The sequence below is a fragment of the Pseudophryne corroboree genome, chromosome 9 (assembly GCF_028390025.1).
Source record: "Pseudophryne corroboree isolate aPseCor3 chromosome 9, aPseCor3.hap2, whole genome shotgun sequence".
Lineage (NCBI taxonomy): Eukaryota > Metazoa > Chordata > Amphibia > Anura > Myobatrachidae > Pseudophryne > Pseudophryne corroboree.
The window spans coordinates 160,989,611-161,005,480 of record NC_086452.1 but is presented as its reverse complement, the minus strand read 5'-3'; the positions used below and the strand labels follow the sequence as shown (position 1 = coordinate 161,005,480).

At 46.1% G+C, this 15,870-nt stretch overlaps 2 long non-coding RNA genes across 4 annotated transcripts in view; one reads left to right on the top strand and one right to left on the bottom strand.

Moving 5' to 3' along the window:
- LOC134957767 (uncharacterized) overlaps nt 1-5,146 on the top strand; it is a 39,089-nt gene extending 33,943 nt beyond the window's left edge. Inside the window, exons 3-4 of one of the 3 annotated variants that reach the window (XR_010186738.1) lie at nt 4,042-4,148; nt 4,620-5,146. This is a non-coding gene — a long non-coding RNA (uncharacterized LOC134957767). The remainder of the gene's footprint in view (nt 1-4,041; nt 4,149-4,619) is intronic. The other 2 variants (XR_010186737.1, XR_010186736.1) reach the window with 2 other exon arrangements.
- Nucleotides 1-15,870, bottom strand: part of LOC134957769 (uncharacterized) — a 49,298-nt gene that overhangs the window by 18,040 nt on the left and 15,388 nt on the right. The window contains exon 2 of the long non-coding RNA XR_010186742.1: nt 2,839-2,982. This is a non-coding gene — a long non-coding RNA (uncharacterized LOC134957769). The remainder of the gene's footprint in view (nt 1-2,838; nt 2,983-15,870) is intronic.

The following is a 15,870-nucleotide window of genomic DNA, read 5'->3' as shown; positions in this document are numbered from 1 at the left end:
CACCCGCGGCCTCCGCTAAGCGAAGGGGGGGGGAGCGGACCTGCGTGGACACGGCATAGCAGCGGGGGGAGCAGGAGCCAAGGATAATAATGAATTAAATAGAAAGCAAGTAGAGGGGGGGGGGGCAAAAAATAGCACCCACTATGACCAAATGAAATAATCAGGACAGTATAAAATACTGTCACAGTACTCAGCCTTCCTGGGGCATTCCAAAATGGCAAGAGGAAGTCTGAGTCACATGACTGGGATTATATACTGGCCTAAACCCACGCCCCCTAAAACCTTGACAGACAGCCCAACAATCCTATAGGAAAATTTCAACAGAAACCAACAAACTACCTAGCAACTGCTTAGTCATAGACAACCAATCACAAAAAATTGGGCTCTTATATGGCCTCAGGCTTATGCAGCCTTCAACTAATCTAAAGTGATATTCATGCTAGACTCACAAACTATGCCAAAGAATTTTCAGTTTTGCATTGAAAATGTTGAAGTGCCACAAACCCCCACCCAATGCATCTGTGAGGAGAGCTTTGGATGGCCAGACATGACAGTGTGTATATGAACATTGTGTAAGAAATGTGTCACATTGTCAGTGCAAATATTTTGGACTGGCTCCCTGCAACAAATCCTGCTGCTCTGGAGCTTGTGGTGCTCGTCCATGTCTGGCTGGTGTCCTGTCTAGGTGGTGTCAGTGACAGCAGTCACCGGGGTGGTGGGGAGGGAGATATTTCAGTGATGGTATAAAGGCAATGGTCCGTTCCATACAGGGAGGCTGTAATCTCTCCCTCCCCTCCTTCCCGGTGACAGCTGTCACAGGCACCCCACCCGGACAGTACACCCCCTGGCAGTGTCGGACTGGGGCATGTAGGGCCCACTGGGGGGAATGCAGTGGTAGGGGCCCATGTTTAGGGGTATGGCCAGTCTCTAGAGGGGGTGTGCCCAGCCACCACATTGGTTTGCCTAACCATTTTGCAATTGTTGGTCCCCTAGATAAATATATACAGTAAATACTGTAGTGCATGCAAGATAATGTATCAGATTAGTAACAGCACAGTCTGGAACCTGATCCCTAGAGGAGGGCGTGGGCCCCCAGGCAGTAGGGCCCGCCGGTGGTTTCCCCTGTACCCCTGTGGGCCAGTCCAACCCTGGCAGACAGGGATGGGCACTGCAAGCTCCAAAATGACAGAGTTTGCTGCAGGTATCTGGTCCGGTGTACCAGGGTCTGGACCATTCCGGTTTTTACCTAATCCTCAAATGTTTACAGTAATATTCACAGATATGTCATCATAATTGTGTTTGTTCTATTGGCTACACCCCTGGGACCGACCACCAATGTGCAGCTTTCTCTATGTCACTTCTTCTATTAATATAATCTTGGGGTGTATTAATATAATCTGGGTAGGTGGGTTTTGCAGCAATATTATGTGTGGTGGGGATGAAGAACCATTATGGGGTTTTGTATTAACGTTTTATTTTGGAATATTGTAGTTACTTGTTGGTGGCGTAAAGTGGTGTGTGTGTGTGTGTGTGTGTGTGTGTGTGTGTGTGTGTGTGTGTGTGGGCTACATTATTTTAGTAATGCTTCAGATCTGCTGATTGATGGTAAACTGGATTGAATCTCAATTGGAGCCAAAAGTATTACAGGAGACAAAGCCAATGACTCCGATCCAGATAGAGTAGTTGTATGAGCCAGAGTAGTAGAGTCAGTAGATTCATCATATAGAGTAAAAATCTGTGTACAAGAGTTCAAGCAGAGACACAGTACTGCTGGATTAAGACACCAGGCATAGTAATCTGGCAGTTTAGGCAATTGGCTGCCACACTTCTATGCCCCAGGAGTCAAGGTATTGGCTTTCTGCATATAGTGGATGGCAGTCTAAACTGGACGTATGCCAGGAATATTCATAAGGTACATGTTCTCCGGATAGTACCACAGTCCCCACACTCACTCCATCTACGACAAACTCCAGTGTAGTCTGTCTGCATTTTTCTTTTGTGTGTGAACAATTCTTTCTTCTTGGGCATGTGCATAGAGACTGGATCCTAATGGTGCCACATACTATTTGCTCATGTCTGTGCCAGTCTGGAGAAAGTCAGTGAATCACATTTCTTAGTAAAGCAGTGATATTTACTAGCTGTTACCATATAGGAAATTAGAAGTCATTAAACATACTGTAAACTCTGGGGTCACCAGAACCCGACCATGGCTGCTTCTAAAAGATCATTAGTTCAAAGATTATTCCATGATGATTCTTCACCACACTATAGGCTTACACTGTTCTGTTGATGTACTGTATATTGATGTTATTTAATTTATTATTGGCAATTAAATCTTATCCCTATTACTTATCACTTTCATTAATTGGTTAATGCATATGTTCAGAAAACCAAGATTATTTTTGTAAAATAAATGAAATTCACATACTTTACTAAAGATGTATAAAAATGAGGTACAGATAAACTATGGCTTCAGTTGTAGCTATTTCCCTTCAAATTGAGCTGAACAATATGATTTATCATTTTGGAGTATTTTCCAGTGGAAATTTACAGTATCTCAAGATGTAAATATCCTCCAAGGGTTATGCTACAGTGGTCTTCTATTTATCTCCTTAGTCATTGTAGCATGATGTGACATCACTCACATTTATGTTGATCGAAAACAGATTTGACAAGAGTTCTAGGCTGATCCAAATTACAAGTTTTATCATTGATATCCATCTACATACCTCAACATGCAAGATGTAAATTGGATGGAAAAAGGACAGAAGGTTATGCATGATGTGAAAAACATGTCTTAAGATGTACAGTGATATTTCTGAAAGGTTTTATAGTTACCATATAGTTTTTAACTTCTGGATAGCTTTGCTCCAGGCTATTCATTGTGTTGTGTAGTGATGTCCAAACCTGTTTACTGCCAATTTCACTTTCACTTCTGCTTCTCAATACCAGCCGCAGTGCCTACCTGGGCTGGCTTGGGGTCTGAAAATGTGCATAAATGTTTGTGAATGGCGTGCCGGCACATGTGCAAAAATTAATAAGCTGGACAGCTTCTAGGGACTGCATCAGCTGAGTAGGGTTGGTGTTATAACAGGGGAGTGGCATCCTATGGAAAGCATTCTCTGCTATCACAGATCATCCAACATGACCCATTCCACCAGGTACAAAATGCTCTGCTCATGGACTTCCTTCTTAATTTATGATTGCATCTGCCTGTATTGAAACTCCCTTCTCATCAATTAACTAGTTCAACACAGGTGACGGCAATGCAGTGTCAGACTGGGGCATGATGGGTTCACCAGGGGAATTCAGTGGTAAAGTGCTTAAGGGTTGTAGTCAGTTACTACGGGGTGAGACCAGCCCCTACAGTGGCTTGTACAGCCATTAGAGCCATCTAATGGAGTAACAGTGCATAATGTGAGTGCACTTTCTGAAATTTGACTCTAGAGCAGTGGTTCTCAAACTCGGTCCTCAGGACCCCACACGGTCCACGTTTTCCATATCACCCAGCAGGTGCACTGTGTATAACCAACTGTCACATTTTAAAAATCTACAGGTGACCTGCAAAACATGAACCGTGTGGGGTCCTGAGGACCGAGTTTGAGAACCTGTGCTCTAGAGGAAATGGGTGGGGCCCTCAGGCACTGGGGCCTATCTGGAATTTCCCCTATACCCCTGTGGGACAATCTAGCCCTGCGGCGATCACAAATTAAGAGGAAACTCCAGGATCAGAGCATTTTGTACCTGGAGAAACGGGTCATGTTGGAGGGTCTGCTATCACTACATACAGTTACTCTATTTAGTGCACTTAGGTTTCTTAATATGTCACAGCAACAATACCTGTACATGTGTACCCCTGCAATTCCTATTATACAGTGTTATAATGATAATAATGCGTCTTTTTCTCTTTTCAAATGATTACTGGCTAATATATAAGTACTATTAGGTTTATCACAGGGTTTCAGTTTGGGCTTTAGGTTACAGTAAGTATTAAGACATTTCACCAATTTTGGAATTTTCATTGCATGTTTATTTTTTTAGTGTTTGGGTTATAGTCCCAGTGGCAGAATCGTGCATATACAAGACTGGTCATGGGCAGTGTGATCTCTCTCACATGTCAGACAGGAAGCTGTCAGTTGTTGAAACAAGTAGGCTATAGTATGCTACCTTTATCTTTAATTATGTGTAACTACTGTCATTATTTACCCCCACCTGCCACTGCTGAATCAGGGGCTACTGTCTAAATTGGGACTAATCCTTGCATATCCATATTATTACTATTCTGAAACTTACTGGACATTTTTAATGAATTATTTAAGTCTTCTGGTTAATACCTAATAACATAATTGGTATGAACTTTCTTGGTCTACTCTGTTACATATAATGACTCTAATATATTTTATCATGCACAAAATTGTTATTAGAGTCTGTCATTAAAGATTGTTTCACAAATCAGATGACAACTGTATTTGCTCTGTGCTTGTTCTTCAGTTCACCTTCTGGGACCAGTCCACTTTATTTTGAGTTGTCTTGGTTTTTCATAGTGGTAGGTCCTCTTCACCTCTATTCCTTCAATGACCCACTCATTTCCACATGATCTCTTGTTTTTTTTTAATTAGCAGAACCATTCATCACACAGCATTGAAGCAATTGAAAACACCGTGTATCATGAGCCTTTGATAAAGCTGCCATAAGACAGCGAAACGCGTCAACACTACCTACCTCTGTACTTTGGACACTATCGCATGACTCAGATACCTATGTGTGGACTCTGCTAAGCCATTTTTGGGACAAATGAAACAAAGACCACCGTGGAGGTAATATTTAAGGGACCCCTATTTGTGCGCTGGATTCCATTGCTTTTTGGATCATCGCTAACAGGAAACCCAGTATAGCCACACAGGATTGGTAACTATTCTAAATTATTGGACATTAGTCCCTGAAAACATCTAGCTATAATATCCACCCTCATATAGGATCTGAACTTTAATGTCCTAACGAACATTTCAATATTATTTACCAGAGACTGGATATACACAGCTCCCTTTTCAATTTATTGCTAGTGTGATAATATATGATGTGCTATACAAAGAGTACGTTAAATTGTGTTTTAATAAATTGTATGAATTGATTTTATACTTTTACACCTGTCTGTAGTATTAGTTTTTAAGCGCACTTTAAAAAAAATTGTATGTATCATGAGCCATTCTATTTTTATTTGCAAAATATCTTTAATTAAACTATTGAAAAGAATAACAAATTCCAATATGCAAGACTACAGTCCACAAAACGTACCTCTCCACTCACACGAGTGGTCAGCAGATTGGCCAGGGCCATCTTTATAGCATTGTAGGCCCTGGGCAAAGCAATGCATAGGGGCCCCTACACATCCATTCACAGGAACCAATAAGAAAAAAATTATAACACGCCCCTCCTGCAGTTCTGTGCCATCTCTCCACATGCTTCCATACAGTGAATGGCTGTCTGCACTCTGATTGGTGGATAGCTCCAGCCATCCGCCAATCAACATGCTGACAGCCGTTCACTGTCTGGCTGCAGGGTGAAAGTCAGATAGAGAATGCTGCCTTGCCACTATGATTCTGTGGGGTATGGATCATCAGATCTACATGAAAAAGTCTACAGTCATTAAGTCGACCACTAATGGTCGACATGCAGTAGGTCCACAGGGTCAAAAGGTCAACACATGAAAAGGCTAACATGACAAAAGGTAGACAGTAGGAAAGGACAAAGGGATCAAAAGCTCGACACATGAAAAACTTGACATGACAAAATGTCAACACAAAAAAAAGGTAAACACAATATTTGTAAGTTTTTGGGAGTTTCACCGTCAAAACACGTTGAACCCCAATTAGTGTATCACGTCCCCTCACATGGTTCACGTCTCTCACCATGCTTTGAAGGCAGTGGGGGACAAACCAGAGAGTCGGAATCTGCACTGCGCGTTCCCTACTGTCTGTTGACCGGACTGTCCCACCAGTCCATCAGCCCTTCTGGCATTGCCAGATGGGCAGTCCAGCCCTGTGTGTGGCAACCATTCAACCTGTCAACCTTTTATACCTGTTGACAGTAAGCATTGTCAATCTTTTTCATGTCAACCTATTGTCCACTTTTGGCCATGTTGACCCAGGGCCATCTTAACAGCAGTGTAGGCCCCTGAGCAAAGCAATGCACTGGGTCACCTACCCTTCCTCCAGCAGTAGAGGTGGTGGGTGCTATCAGTGGCAGCTTTGATGTCTTGCGGGTGATAGGGGGTGTTCTATCTTCCACTCAGCATGTAGGACCTGGAGCAGTTATTTCTGCTAATTACTCCTTTACTGCACAGATGGTGGGAGATGGGGCGGGAGGGAGAACACTAAACTGTAGAAGAAAGCATTGTGCTGAATGAAGATGCCCCGGTACATGACTTCCAGAGTGGTGGGGGGAGTTTAATATGCAGTGGAGGGGTGGATAGTGGAATGGGGTTAATATTCATCATCTTGCTAGACTGCAGATATCTTCAGTTACTGGAAATAGATTTCAATGGGATAAAAAACAAGAGAGTCCCACCTTTCAGGAGGTACTGGGAACTTGAGGATCAGCGTTCAGGAGGCAGAGCAATCCACCAATGAAAATATAAACTGGGTACCAGGCATGTGGAGCTGGAACAGGGACTGGCTACTGGAAGGCTGATATCTCTGGTTCTGGGCATAGTAGAGACAAGTTGCCAATGTCCACTGAAAGGGGAGAGTCACAGCTTTTGTAGTATACCCTCAGAAAAACTCTAAGTCAGACAGAACCTGAGATATCAGGCTGGGAAGAGCAATTAACAGGCTCAGATGGGGACCACTGCTTTGAAGTCGGATATCTAGTTCCCCAGGAACGATTTAAAAAAATCTGGTACCCCTGGAAAAAGGGACCCTTAGCTAGGGCCCTTATACTCCTGGGGCCCTTGGGCAACTGCCCATTGAGCCCATATAAAAAGACGGCCCTTTGTTGACCTAATGAATGTCGACCATTAGTGATCGACCTAGAGCCCAGATACAGATTGTATGACCACCACCCACCCCTGCTTGGAGCCTATAATTGTGGGGCCCTGCCCATTGTGCTGATATCATACCTCCCAGCTTTGCAGATGTCTGATGAAGGACCCTTTAGGCGCCGAAGGCATCCACATTTCCGTAAGGGGGTGGAACTTCATAAAAAGGGGTGGGAACTCAAGAAAAGGGGTGAATCCTCACTGAAACACCCCCTCCCCCCAATCACTTCACTGTGTGGGCGTGCCCAGCACTCTCTGAGATACTGGGCTTACCCTTCGGCATCTATTCTCCTCATCTCCTGCTGCCATGCAGAACAGTGATGTGTGAGCCCCACCAACTCCCCGTCCGTGGGTGGGACAGTCCCAGGAAAACAGGGCAGTCCCACTGAATGCGGGAGTTGGGAGGTATGCTACTGTATTCAGAGATTGGCCACACTCCACACATCAGCATGAGGCCCTGCCTATACCACCATACAGACTGGCAGAGGGCTACAGATTAAGGGGTATATGCAATTGCGGTCGAATTCCCGAAATTGTCGAATTTCGGGTCATTTTCGACCCAAAAAAAAAATCGCCTATGCAATTCAGTGCTTTCCGACCAAAAAACGGACTTTCAAAATTCGACTTTTTGAAATTCGAATTTTTGCAAATTCGACTTTTCTGCAATGATACAAGTGCTGCAATTCGACCAAAGCATATTCAATTCAAGTTTGGAAATTCGACAGCAGTGCTTTTAGACAGCAAATTCGTCATTTTCAATCCGCCACACTTTGGAGGGTGAAAACAAATAAAAAAATTTTAAACATGTTTTTTTTTGTTTGTTTTTTTTGGGGAATAGCAGATCTATTTATATTAGAAGGGATTAGGTACTTTTTTTATTTTTGGAGGCACAAATATTATTTATATATTTTTTTAAAATATTAATTTTTATTTTTTATTTTTTTATGCTGGAACGGTGAAATCATAAAAAAAAATGGCGTGGGGTCCCCCCTCCAAAGCATAACCAGCCTCGGGCTCTTCGAGCTGGTCCTGGTTCTAAAAATGCTGGGAAAAAATTGACAGGGGATCCCCCGTATTTTTAAAACCAGCACCGGGCTCTGCGCCTGGTGCTGGTGCCAAAAATACGGGGGACAAAAAGAGTAGGGGTCCCCCGTATTTTTAACACCAGCATCGGGCTCCACTAGCTGGACAGATAATGCCACAGCCGGGGGTCACTTTTATGCCGTGCCCTGCGGCCGTGGCATTAAATATCCAACTAGTCACCCCTGGCCGGGGTACCCTGGGGGAGTGGGGACCCCTTCAATCAAGGGGTCCCCCCCCCAGCCACCCAAGGGCCAGGGGTGAAGCCCGAGGCTGTCCCCCCCCATCCAATGGGCTGCGGATGGGGGGGCTGATAGCCTTTTGTGATAATAAAAAGATATTGTTTTTTCCAGTAGTACTACAAGTCCCAGCAAGCCTCCCCCGCAAGCTGGTACTTGGAGAACCACAAGTACCAGCATGCGGGAGAAAAACGGGCCCGCTGGTACCTGTAGTACTACTGGGAAAAAAATACCCAAATAAAAACAGGACACACACACCGTCGACAGTAAAACTTTATTTCATACGTCGACACACACATACTTACCTATGTTCACACGCCGACATCGGTCCTCTTCTCCATGTAGAATCCACGGATACCTGAAAAGAAAAGATCAATATACTCACCCCAGCCATGGTCCAGAGATAAATCCACGTACTTGGCAAAAAAACAAACCGAACACCCGCTCCATGCCGGACTGAAAGGGGTCCCATGCTGACACATGGGACACCTTTCCACGAATGAGACCTGTCGGTGACAGCTGTCACAGAAAGGTCTCTAAGCCAATCAGGAAGCGCAACTTCGTTGCGCTCACCTGATTGGCTGTGCGCTGTCTGTACTGTGACAGCACATCGCAAAGCCGCTCCATTACTTTCAATGGTGGGAACTTAGCGGCTAGCGGTAAGGTCACCCGCCGGTCAGCGGCTGACCGGCGGGTGACCCCACCGCTACCCGCAAAGTTCCCACCATTGAAAGTAATGGAGCGGCTTTGCGATGTGCTGTCACAGTACAGACAGCGCACAGCCAATCAGGTGAGCGCCACGGAAGTAGCGCTTCCTGATTGGCTGAAGGGACTTCAGTGACAGGAGTCACGTGATGTCCCGGCATTCGGGAGAAAGGGGTCTGATGTGAAAGCATTGGACCCCTTTCTAGTCCGGTATGGAGCGGTATTTGCGTGTTCTTTTTTTTTTTACAAGTACGTGGATTTATCTCTCTGGACGTGGATTTATCTCTGGACGCTGGAAGGTGAGTATCATTTTTTCACAGGTACCCTCGGATCGTCGGAGACCGTGGCAGTCGGCGTGTCAACATAGGTAAGTATGTGTGTGTCGGTAGTGTGTAATAAAGTTTTACTGTCACAGTGTGTGTGTCCTGTTTTTTTTGGGGTATTTTTTCCCCAGTAGTACTACAGGTACCAGCGGGCCCGTTTTTCTCCCGCATGCTGGTACTTGTGGTTCTCCAAGTACCAGCTTGCGGGGGAGGCTTGCTGGGACTTGTAGTACAACTGGAAAAAACAATATCTTTTTATTATCACAAAAGGCTATCAGCCCCCCCATCCGCAGCCCATTGGATGGGGGGGGACAGCCTCGGGCTTCACCCCTGGCCCTTGGGTGGCTGGGGGGGGGGACCCCTTGATTGTAGGGGTCCCCACTCCCCCAGGGTACCCCGGCCAGGGGTGACTAGTTGGGTAGTTAATGCCACGGCCGCAGGGCACGGCATAAAAGTGACCCCCGGCTGTGGCATTATCTGTCCAGCTAGTGGAGCCCGATGCTGGTGTTAAAAATACGGGGGACCCCTACTCTTTTTGTCCCCCGTATTTTTGGCACCAGCACCAGGCGCAGAGCCCGGTGCTGGTTTTAAAAATACGGGGGATCCCTGGCCAATTTCCCCCCGGATTTTTAGAACCAGGACCAGCTCGATGAGCCCGAGGCTGGTTATGCTTTGGAGGGGGGACCCCACGCCATTTTTTTTCCGGGTTTTTCCCGTTTTTTACCGTTTTTTAAAATCGCGGCAAAATCCGCCAAATCGGACGATTTTTGCCCGCGACTCTGGCGAATCCGTTTTTCATTGAATATGGTGAATTCCGGAAGCCACCTTCCGGAATTCACCTGGCGAATTTAGTCGAATTAAAAAACGGCGAAAAATTGCCGCGATTCGCCGTGAATTGCATATACCCCTAAGAAGCTAATTCAGGTTGAATCGCACTACGCGATCCAACTGGAATTTTTGCTGAAAAGATGCAGGCGCATGCGCAGCACCCGTCCTGCGCATGCGCCTGCATTTTCTGCAGGGTGTCCACAGAAAATGCGATCGCCTCTGCCTGTCAATCAAGCAGAGATGGTCGTGGGGGGGGGGAGGCGGGCAATGCTCCATTTCCAGGGATGAGACAGAGCATTGCGGGGACAGGGCTACCCGAACAGTGAACGGTACAGCGCGAGTAGAGGTGTATCGGGGGCGTGGTTGCGGTAGCTGCGTGATGTCACACACAGCCGCCGCAACAGGTAAAATGGTGCCGGGACTCCTGCGGCTGCAGCTAAGTTGCGCCGGCAGGAGTCATCTTTAGTTTCTGCTGACAAGCAGAAATTGCGAAGTGATAGCAATTTTCTGCTTGTCGAAGGGGGGGAGGCGCTGGTCAATATGCTGGGCGGCCTTGCCCAGCGCTGGGCTGCCCCCAGCATGCTAGGAAAAGGATAGCAAATTCTGCTGATTAGCAGAATCTACTATCCCTACTAAATTAGCCCCCAAATCATTAATTTGTGGACACTGCCGTAACTAGGCATTTTAGCGCTGTGTGCAAGAAACGGCATTGGCGCCCCCCATGCAAGATAGGGGCAGTGCGCGGCGTAGGCGTGCAAAATATATATAGGGGCGTGGCTTCATGGGGAAGGGGTGTGGCCACAAAATAATACCAATTCATACTACGGTGCACATTAGTCTCTATTATTCAAATTACGCCGCACAGTAGCGCCACTACACTAGGTAGCTAGGTAGAGCCCCCTTTTACACATTACGGCAGCCAGTCCCCCTTTTTACACATTATGGCAGACAGCGTCCCCTTTTTACACATTATGACAGACAGCATGCCCTTTTTACACATTACGGCAGACAGCCCCCTTTTTAAACATTACGGCAGACAGCATGCCCTTTTTACACATTACAGCAGACAGCGTCCCCCTTTTTATACATTACGGCAGACAGCATCCCCTTTTTACACATTACGACAGACAGCGCCCCCCTTTTTACATATTACGGCAGACAGCGTGCCCTTTTTACACATTACGGCAGACAGCGTGCCCTTTTTACACATTACGGAAGACAGCATCCCCTTTTTACACATTATGGCAGACAGCGTCCCCTTTTTAAACATAATGGCAGACATCGTCCCCTTTTTACACTGTACAGCAGACAGCGTCCCCTTTTTACACATTACGGCAGACAGCGTGCCCTTTTTACACATTACAGCAGACAGCGTCCCGTTTTTACACATTACGGCAGACAGCTTGCCCTTTTTACACATTACGGCACACAGCGTGCTCTTTTTACACATTATGGCAGACAGCGTCCCCTTTTTAAACATAACGGCAGACACCGTCCCCTTTTTACACTGTACAGCAGACAGCGTCCCCTTTTTACACATTACGGCAGACAGCGCCCCCCTTTTTGCACATTACGGCAGACAGCGTGCCCTTTTTACACATTACGGCAGACAGCGTCCCCCTTTTTACACATTACGGCAGACAGCGTCCCTTTTTTACACATTATGGCAGACAGCATCCCCTTTTTACACATTACGGCAGACAGCATCCCCTTTTTACACTGTACGGCAGACAGCGTCCCCTTTTTACACTGTACGGCAGACAGCGTCCCCTTTTTACACATTACGGCAGACAGCGTCCCCCCTTTTACACATTACGGCAGTCAGTCCCCCTTTTTACACATTGCGGCAGACAGAATAGATAGAGAGATAGATAGATAGATAGATACCATCTCTCCCCGTTAGCTCAGGCAGTAAGGCTCCTCGGTACAGGCTTCAGGCAGCAGATCCCGGGCAGGGGAGAAGGAGGAGGAGGGAGGGGGGCTGGAGCCGCCGCAGCGCTATGTAATTGGTAATGGCGGCGCTGCAGCTGTCCCTCTCCTTCCGCATTGGCTGGCCAACGCCGCTGTGAATGCTGGGATGAGGGAAGCGCATCCCAGCATTCACAGCAGCGCCGGGCAGCCAATGCGGAAGGAGAGGGACTGCTGCAGCGTGTATGTTATTTAACACTTCTTAAAGAACCATTCAATACATATAACTAGAGTTGAGCAGGTTTGGTTCCCTGAGAACCGAACCCGCCCGAACTTCACCAGCTGAGACCGGATCCGAGTCATGCTCGGGTTTTCCCGCCTGACTCGGAAACCAGAACGAGGCAAAACGTCATAGTCCCGCCGTTGGTTTCTCGTGGGGTTTGGATTCCATATAAGGAGCCGCGCGTCGCCGTCATCTTCACTCCGGCATTGGAGAGTGTAGAGAGAGGACATGTCTCCGTCCTCAGTGTCCTGCTTTAGTTCAGTGTTAGTGTCTTGTGCTGCATCAGTCCAGTCACTGTGGTTGTGTCCTCTGCTGCCATATGTCCAGTGCTGCTGTATAAGTCCAGTACAGTGGTGCTGTGTTGTACTGCATCAGTTCAGTGGTGGTGTATTGTGCTGCATCAGTCCAGTCACTGTGGTTGTGTCCTCTGCTGCCATATGTCCAGTGCTGCTGTATAAGTCCAGTACAGTGGTGCTGTGTTGTACTGCATCAGTTCAGTGGTGGTGTATTGTGCTGCATCAGTCCAGTCACTGTGGTTGTGTCCTCTGCTGCCATATGTCCAGTGCTGCTGTATAAGTCCAGTACAGTGGTGCTGTGTTGTGCTGCATCAGTACAGTGGTAGTGTCTTGTGCTGCATCAGTCCAGTCACAGTGGTGGTGTCCCTGTGCTGCTGTATATGTCCAGTGGTACTGCCGTATCTGTCCAGTGGTACTGCCGTATATGTCCATTGATACTGCTGTATATGTCCAGCAGTACTGCCGTATAATTCCAGTGGTACTGGTGTATAAGTCCAGTCCAGTGATACTGCCATATATGTCAGGTTGTACTTAGTGATGAGCGGGTTCGGTTTCTCGGAAACCGAACCCCCCCGAACTTCACGCTTTTTACACGGGTCCGAGGCAGACTCGGATCTTCCCGCCTTGCTCGGCTAACCCGAGCGCGCCCGAACGTCATCATCCCGCTGTCGGATTCTCGCGAGGCTCGTATTCTATCGCGAGACTCGGATTCTATATAAGGAGCCGCGCGTCGCCGCCATTTTCACACGTGCATTGAGATTGATAGGGAGAGGACGTGGCTGGCGTCCTCTCCGTTTAGAGTAGACTAGAGAGTAGTAGAGAGTAGAGACACTTGATTTACTAATTTTGGGGAGCATATTAGGACGGAGTACTACTTGCTGATAGTGTGACCAGTGACCACCAGTTTAATTAATCCGTTCTCTGCCTGAAAAAAAACGATACACAGTGTGACACAGTCACATACCATATCTGTGCTCAGCCTCAGTGTGCCCTCAGTGTGCTGCATCATCTATGTAATACTGTATATCTGACTGTGCTGAGTGCTCACTGCTTACACAGCTTAATTGTGGGGGAGACTGGGGAGCAGTTATAGCAGGAGTACATATTTTAACAGTGCACACTTTTGCTGCCAGAGTGCCACTGCCAGTGCCAGTGTGACTGACCAGTGACCACTGACCACCAGTATATTGTGATTGTCTGCCTGAAAAAGTTAAACACTCGTCGTGTGGTGTTTTTATTCTATAAACGCATTCTGCTGACAGTGTCCAGCAGGTCCGTCATTATATAATATATACCTGTCCGGCTGCAGTAGTGATATATATATATTTTTTATATCATTATCATCCAGTCTATATTAGCACTGCAGCAGACGCAGTACGGTAGTCCACGGCTGTAGCTACCTCTGTGTCGGCAGTCGCTCGTCCATCCATAATTGTATACCACCTACCCGTGGTGTTTTTTTTTTTCTATCTTCTTGATACTAGTAGCTTACTTTAGGAGTCTGCAGTGCTGAGCTGACAGTGTCCAGCAGGTCCGTCATTATATAATATATACCTGTCCGGCTGCAGTAGTGATATATATATATATTTTTTATATCATTATCATCCAGTCTATATTAGCAGCAGACGCAGTACGGTAGTCCACGGCTGTAGCTACCTCTGTGTCGGCAGTCGCTAGTCCATCCATAATTGTATACCACCTACCCGTGGTGTTTTTTTTTTTTCTATCTTCTTGATACTAGTAGCTTACTTTAGGAGTCTGCAGTGCTGAGCTGACAGTGTCCAGCAGGTCCGTCATTATATAATATATACCTGTCCGGCTGCAGTAGTGATATATATATATTTTATATCTCATTATCATCCAGTCTATATTAGCAGCAGACGCAGTACTGTAGTCCACGGCTGTAGCTACCTCTGTGTCGGCAGTCGCTAGTCCATCCATAATTGTATACCACCTACCTGTGGTGTTTGTTTTTTTTCTATCTTCTTGATACTACTAGTAGCTTACTTTAGGAGTCTGCAGTGCTGAGCTGACAGTGTCCAGCAGGTCCGTCATTATATAATATATACCTGTCCGGCTGCAGTAGTGATATATATATATATTTTTTATATCATTATCATCCAGTCTATATTAGCAGCAGACGCAGTACGGTAGTCCACGGCTGTAGCTACCTCTGTGTCGGCAGTCGCTCGTCCATCCATAATTGTATACCACCTACCTGTGGTGTTTTGTTTTTTTTCTATCTTCTTGATACTAGTAGCTTACTTTAGGAGTCTGCAGTGCTGAGCTGACAGTGTCCAGCAGGTCCGTCATTATATAATATATACCTGTCCGGCTGCAGTAGTGATATATATATATTTTATATCTCATTATCATCCAGTCTATATTAGCAGCAGACGCAGTACGGTAGTCCACGGCTGTAGCTACCTCTGTGTCGGCAGTCGCTAGTCCATCCATAATTGTATACCACCTACCTGTGGTGTTTTTTTTTTTTCTATCTTCTTGATACTACTAGTAGCTTACTTTAGGAGTCTGCAGTGCTGAGCTGACAGTGTCCAGCAGGTCCGTCATTATATAATATACACCTGTCCGGCTGCAGTAGTGATATATATATATATTTTTTATATCATTATCATCCAGTCTATATTAGCAGCAGACGCAGTACGGTAGTCCACGGCTGTAGCTACCTCTGTGTCGGCAGTCGCTAGTCCATCCATAATTGTATACCACCTACCTGTGGTGTTTTTTTTTTTCTATCTTCTTGATACTACTAGTAGCTTACTTTAGGAGTCTGCAGTGCTGAGCTGACAGTGTCCAGCAGGTCCGTCATTATATAATATATACCTGTCCGGCTGCAGTAGTGATATATATATATATATATATTATATCATTATCATCCAGTCTATATTAGCAGCAGACGCAGTACGGTAGTCCACGGCTGTAGCTACCTCTGTGTCGGCAGTCGCTAGTCCATCCATAATTGTATACCACCTACCTGTGGTGTTTTTTTTTTTTTCTATCTTCTTGATACTACTAGTAGCTTACTTTAGGAGTCTGCAGTGCTGAGCTGACAGTGTCCAGCAGGTCCGTCATTATATAATATATACCTGTCCGGCTGCAGTAGTGATATATATATATTTTATATCTCATTATCATCCAGTCTATATTAGCA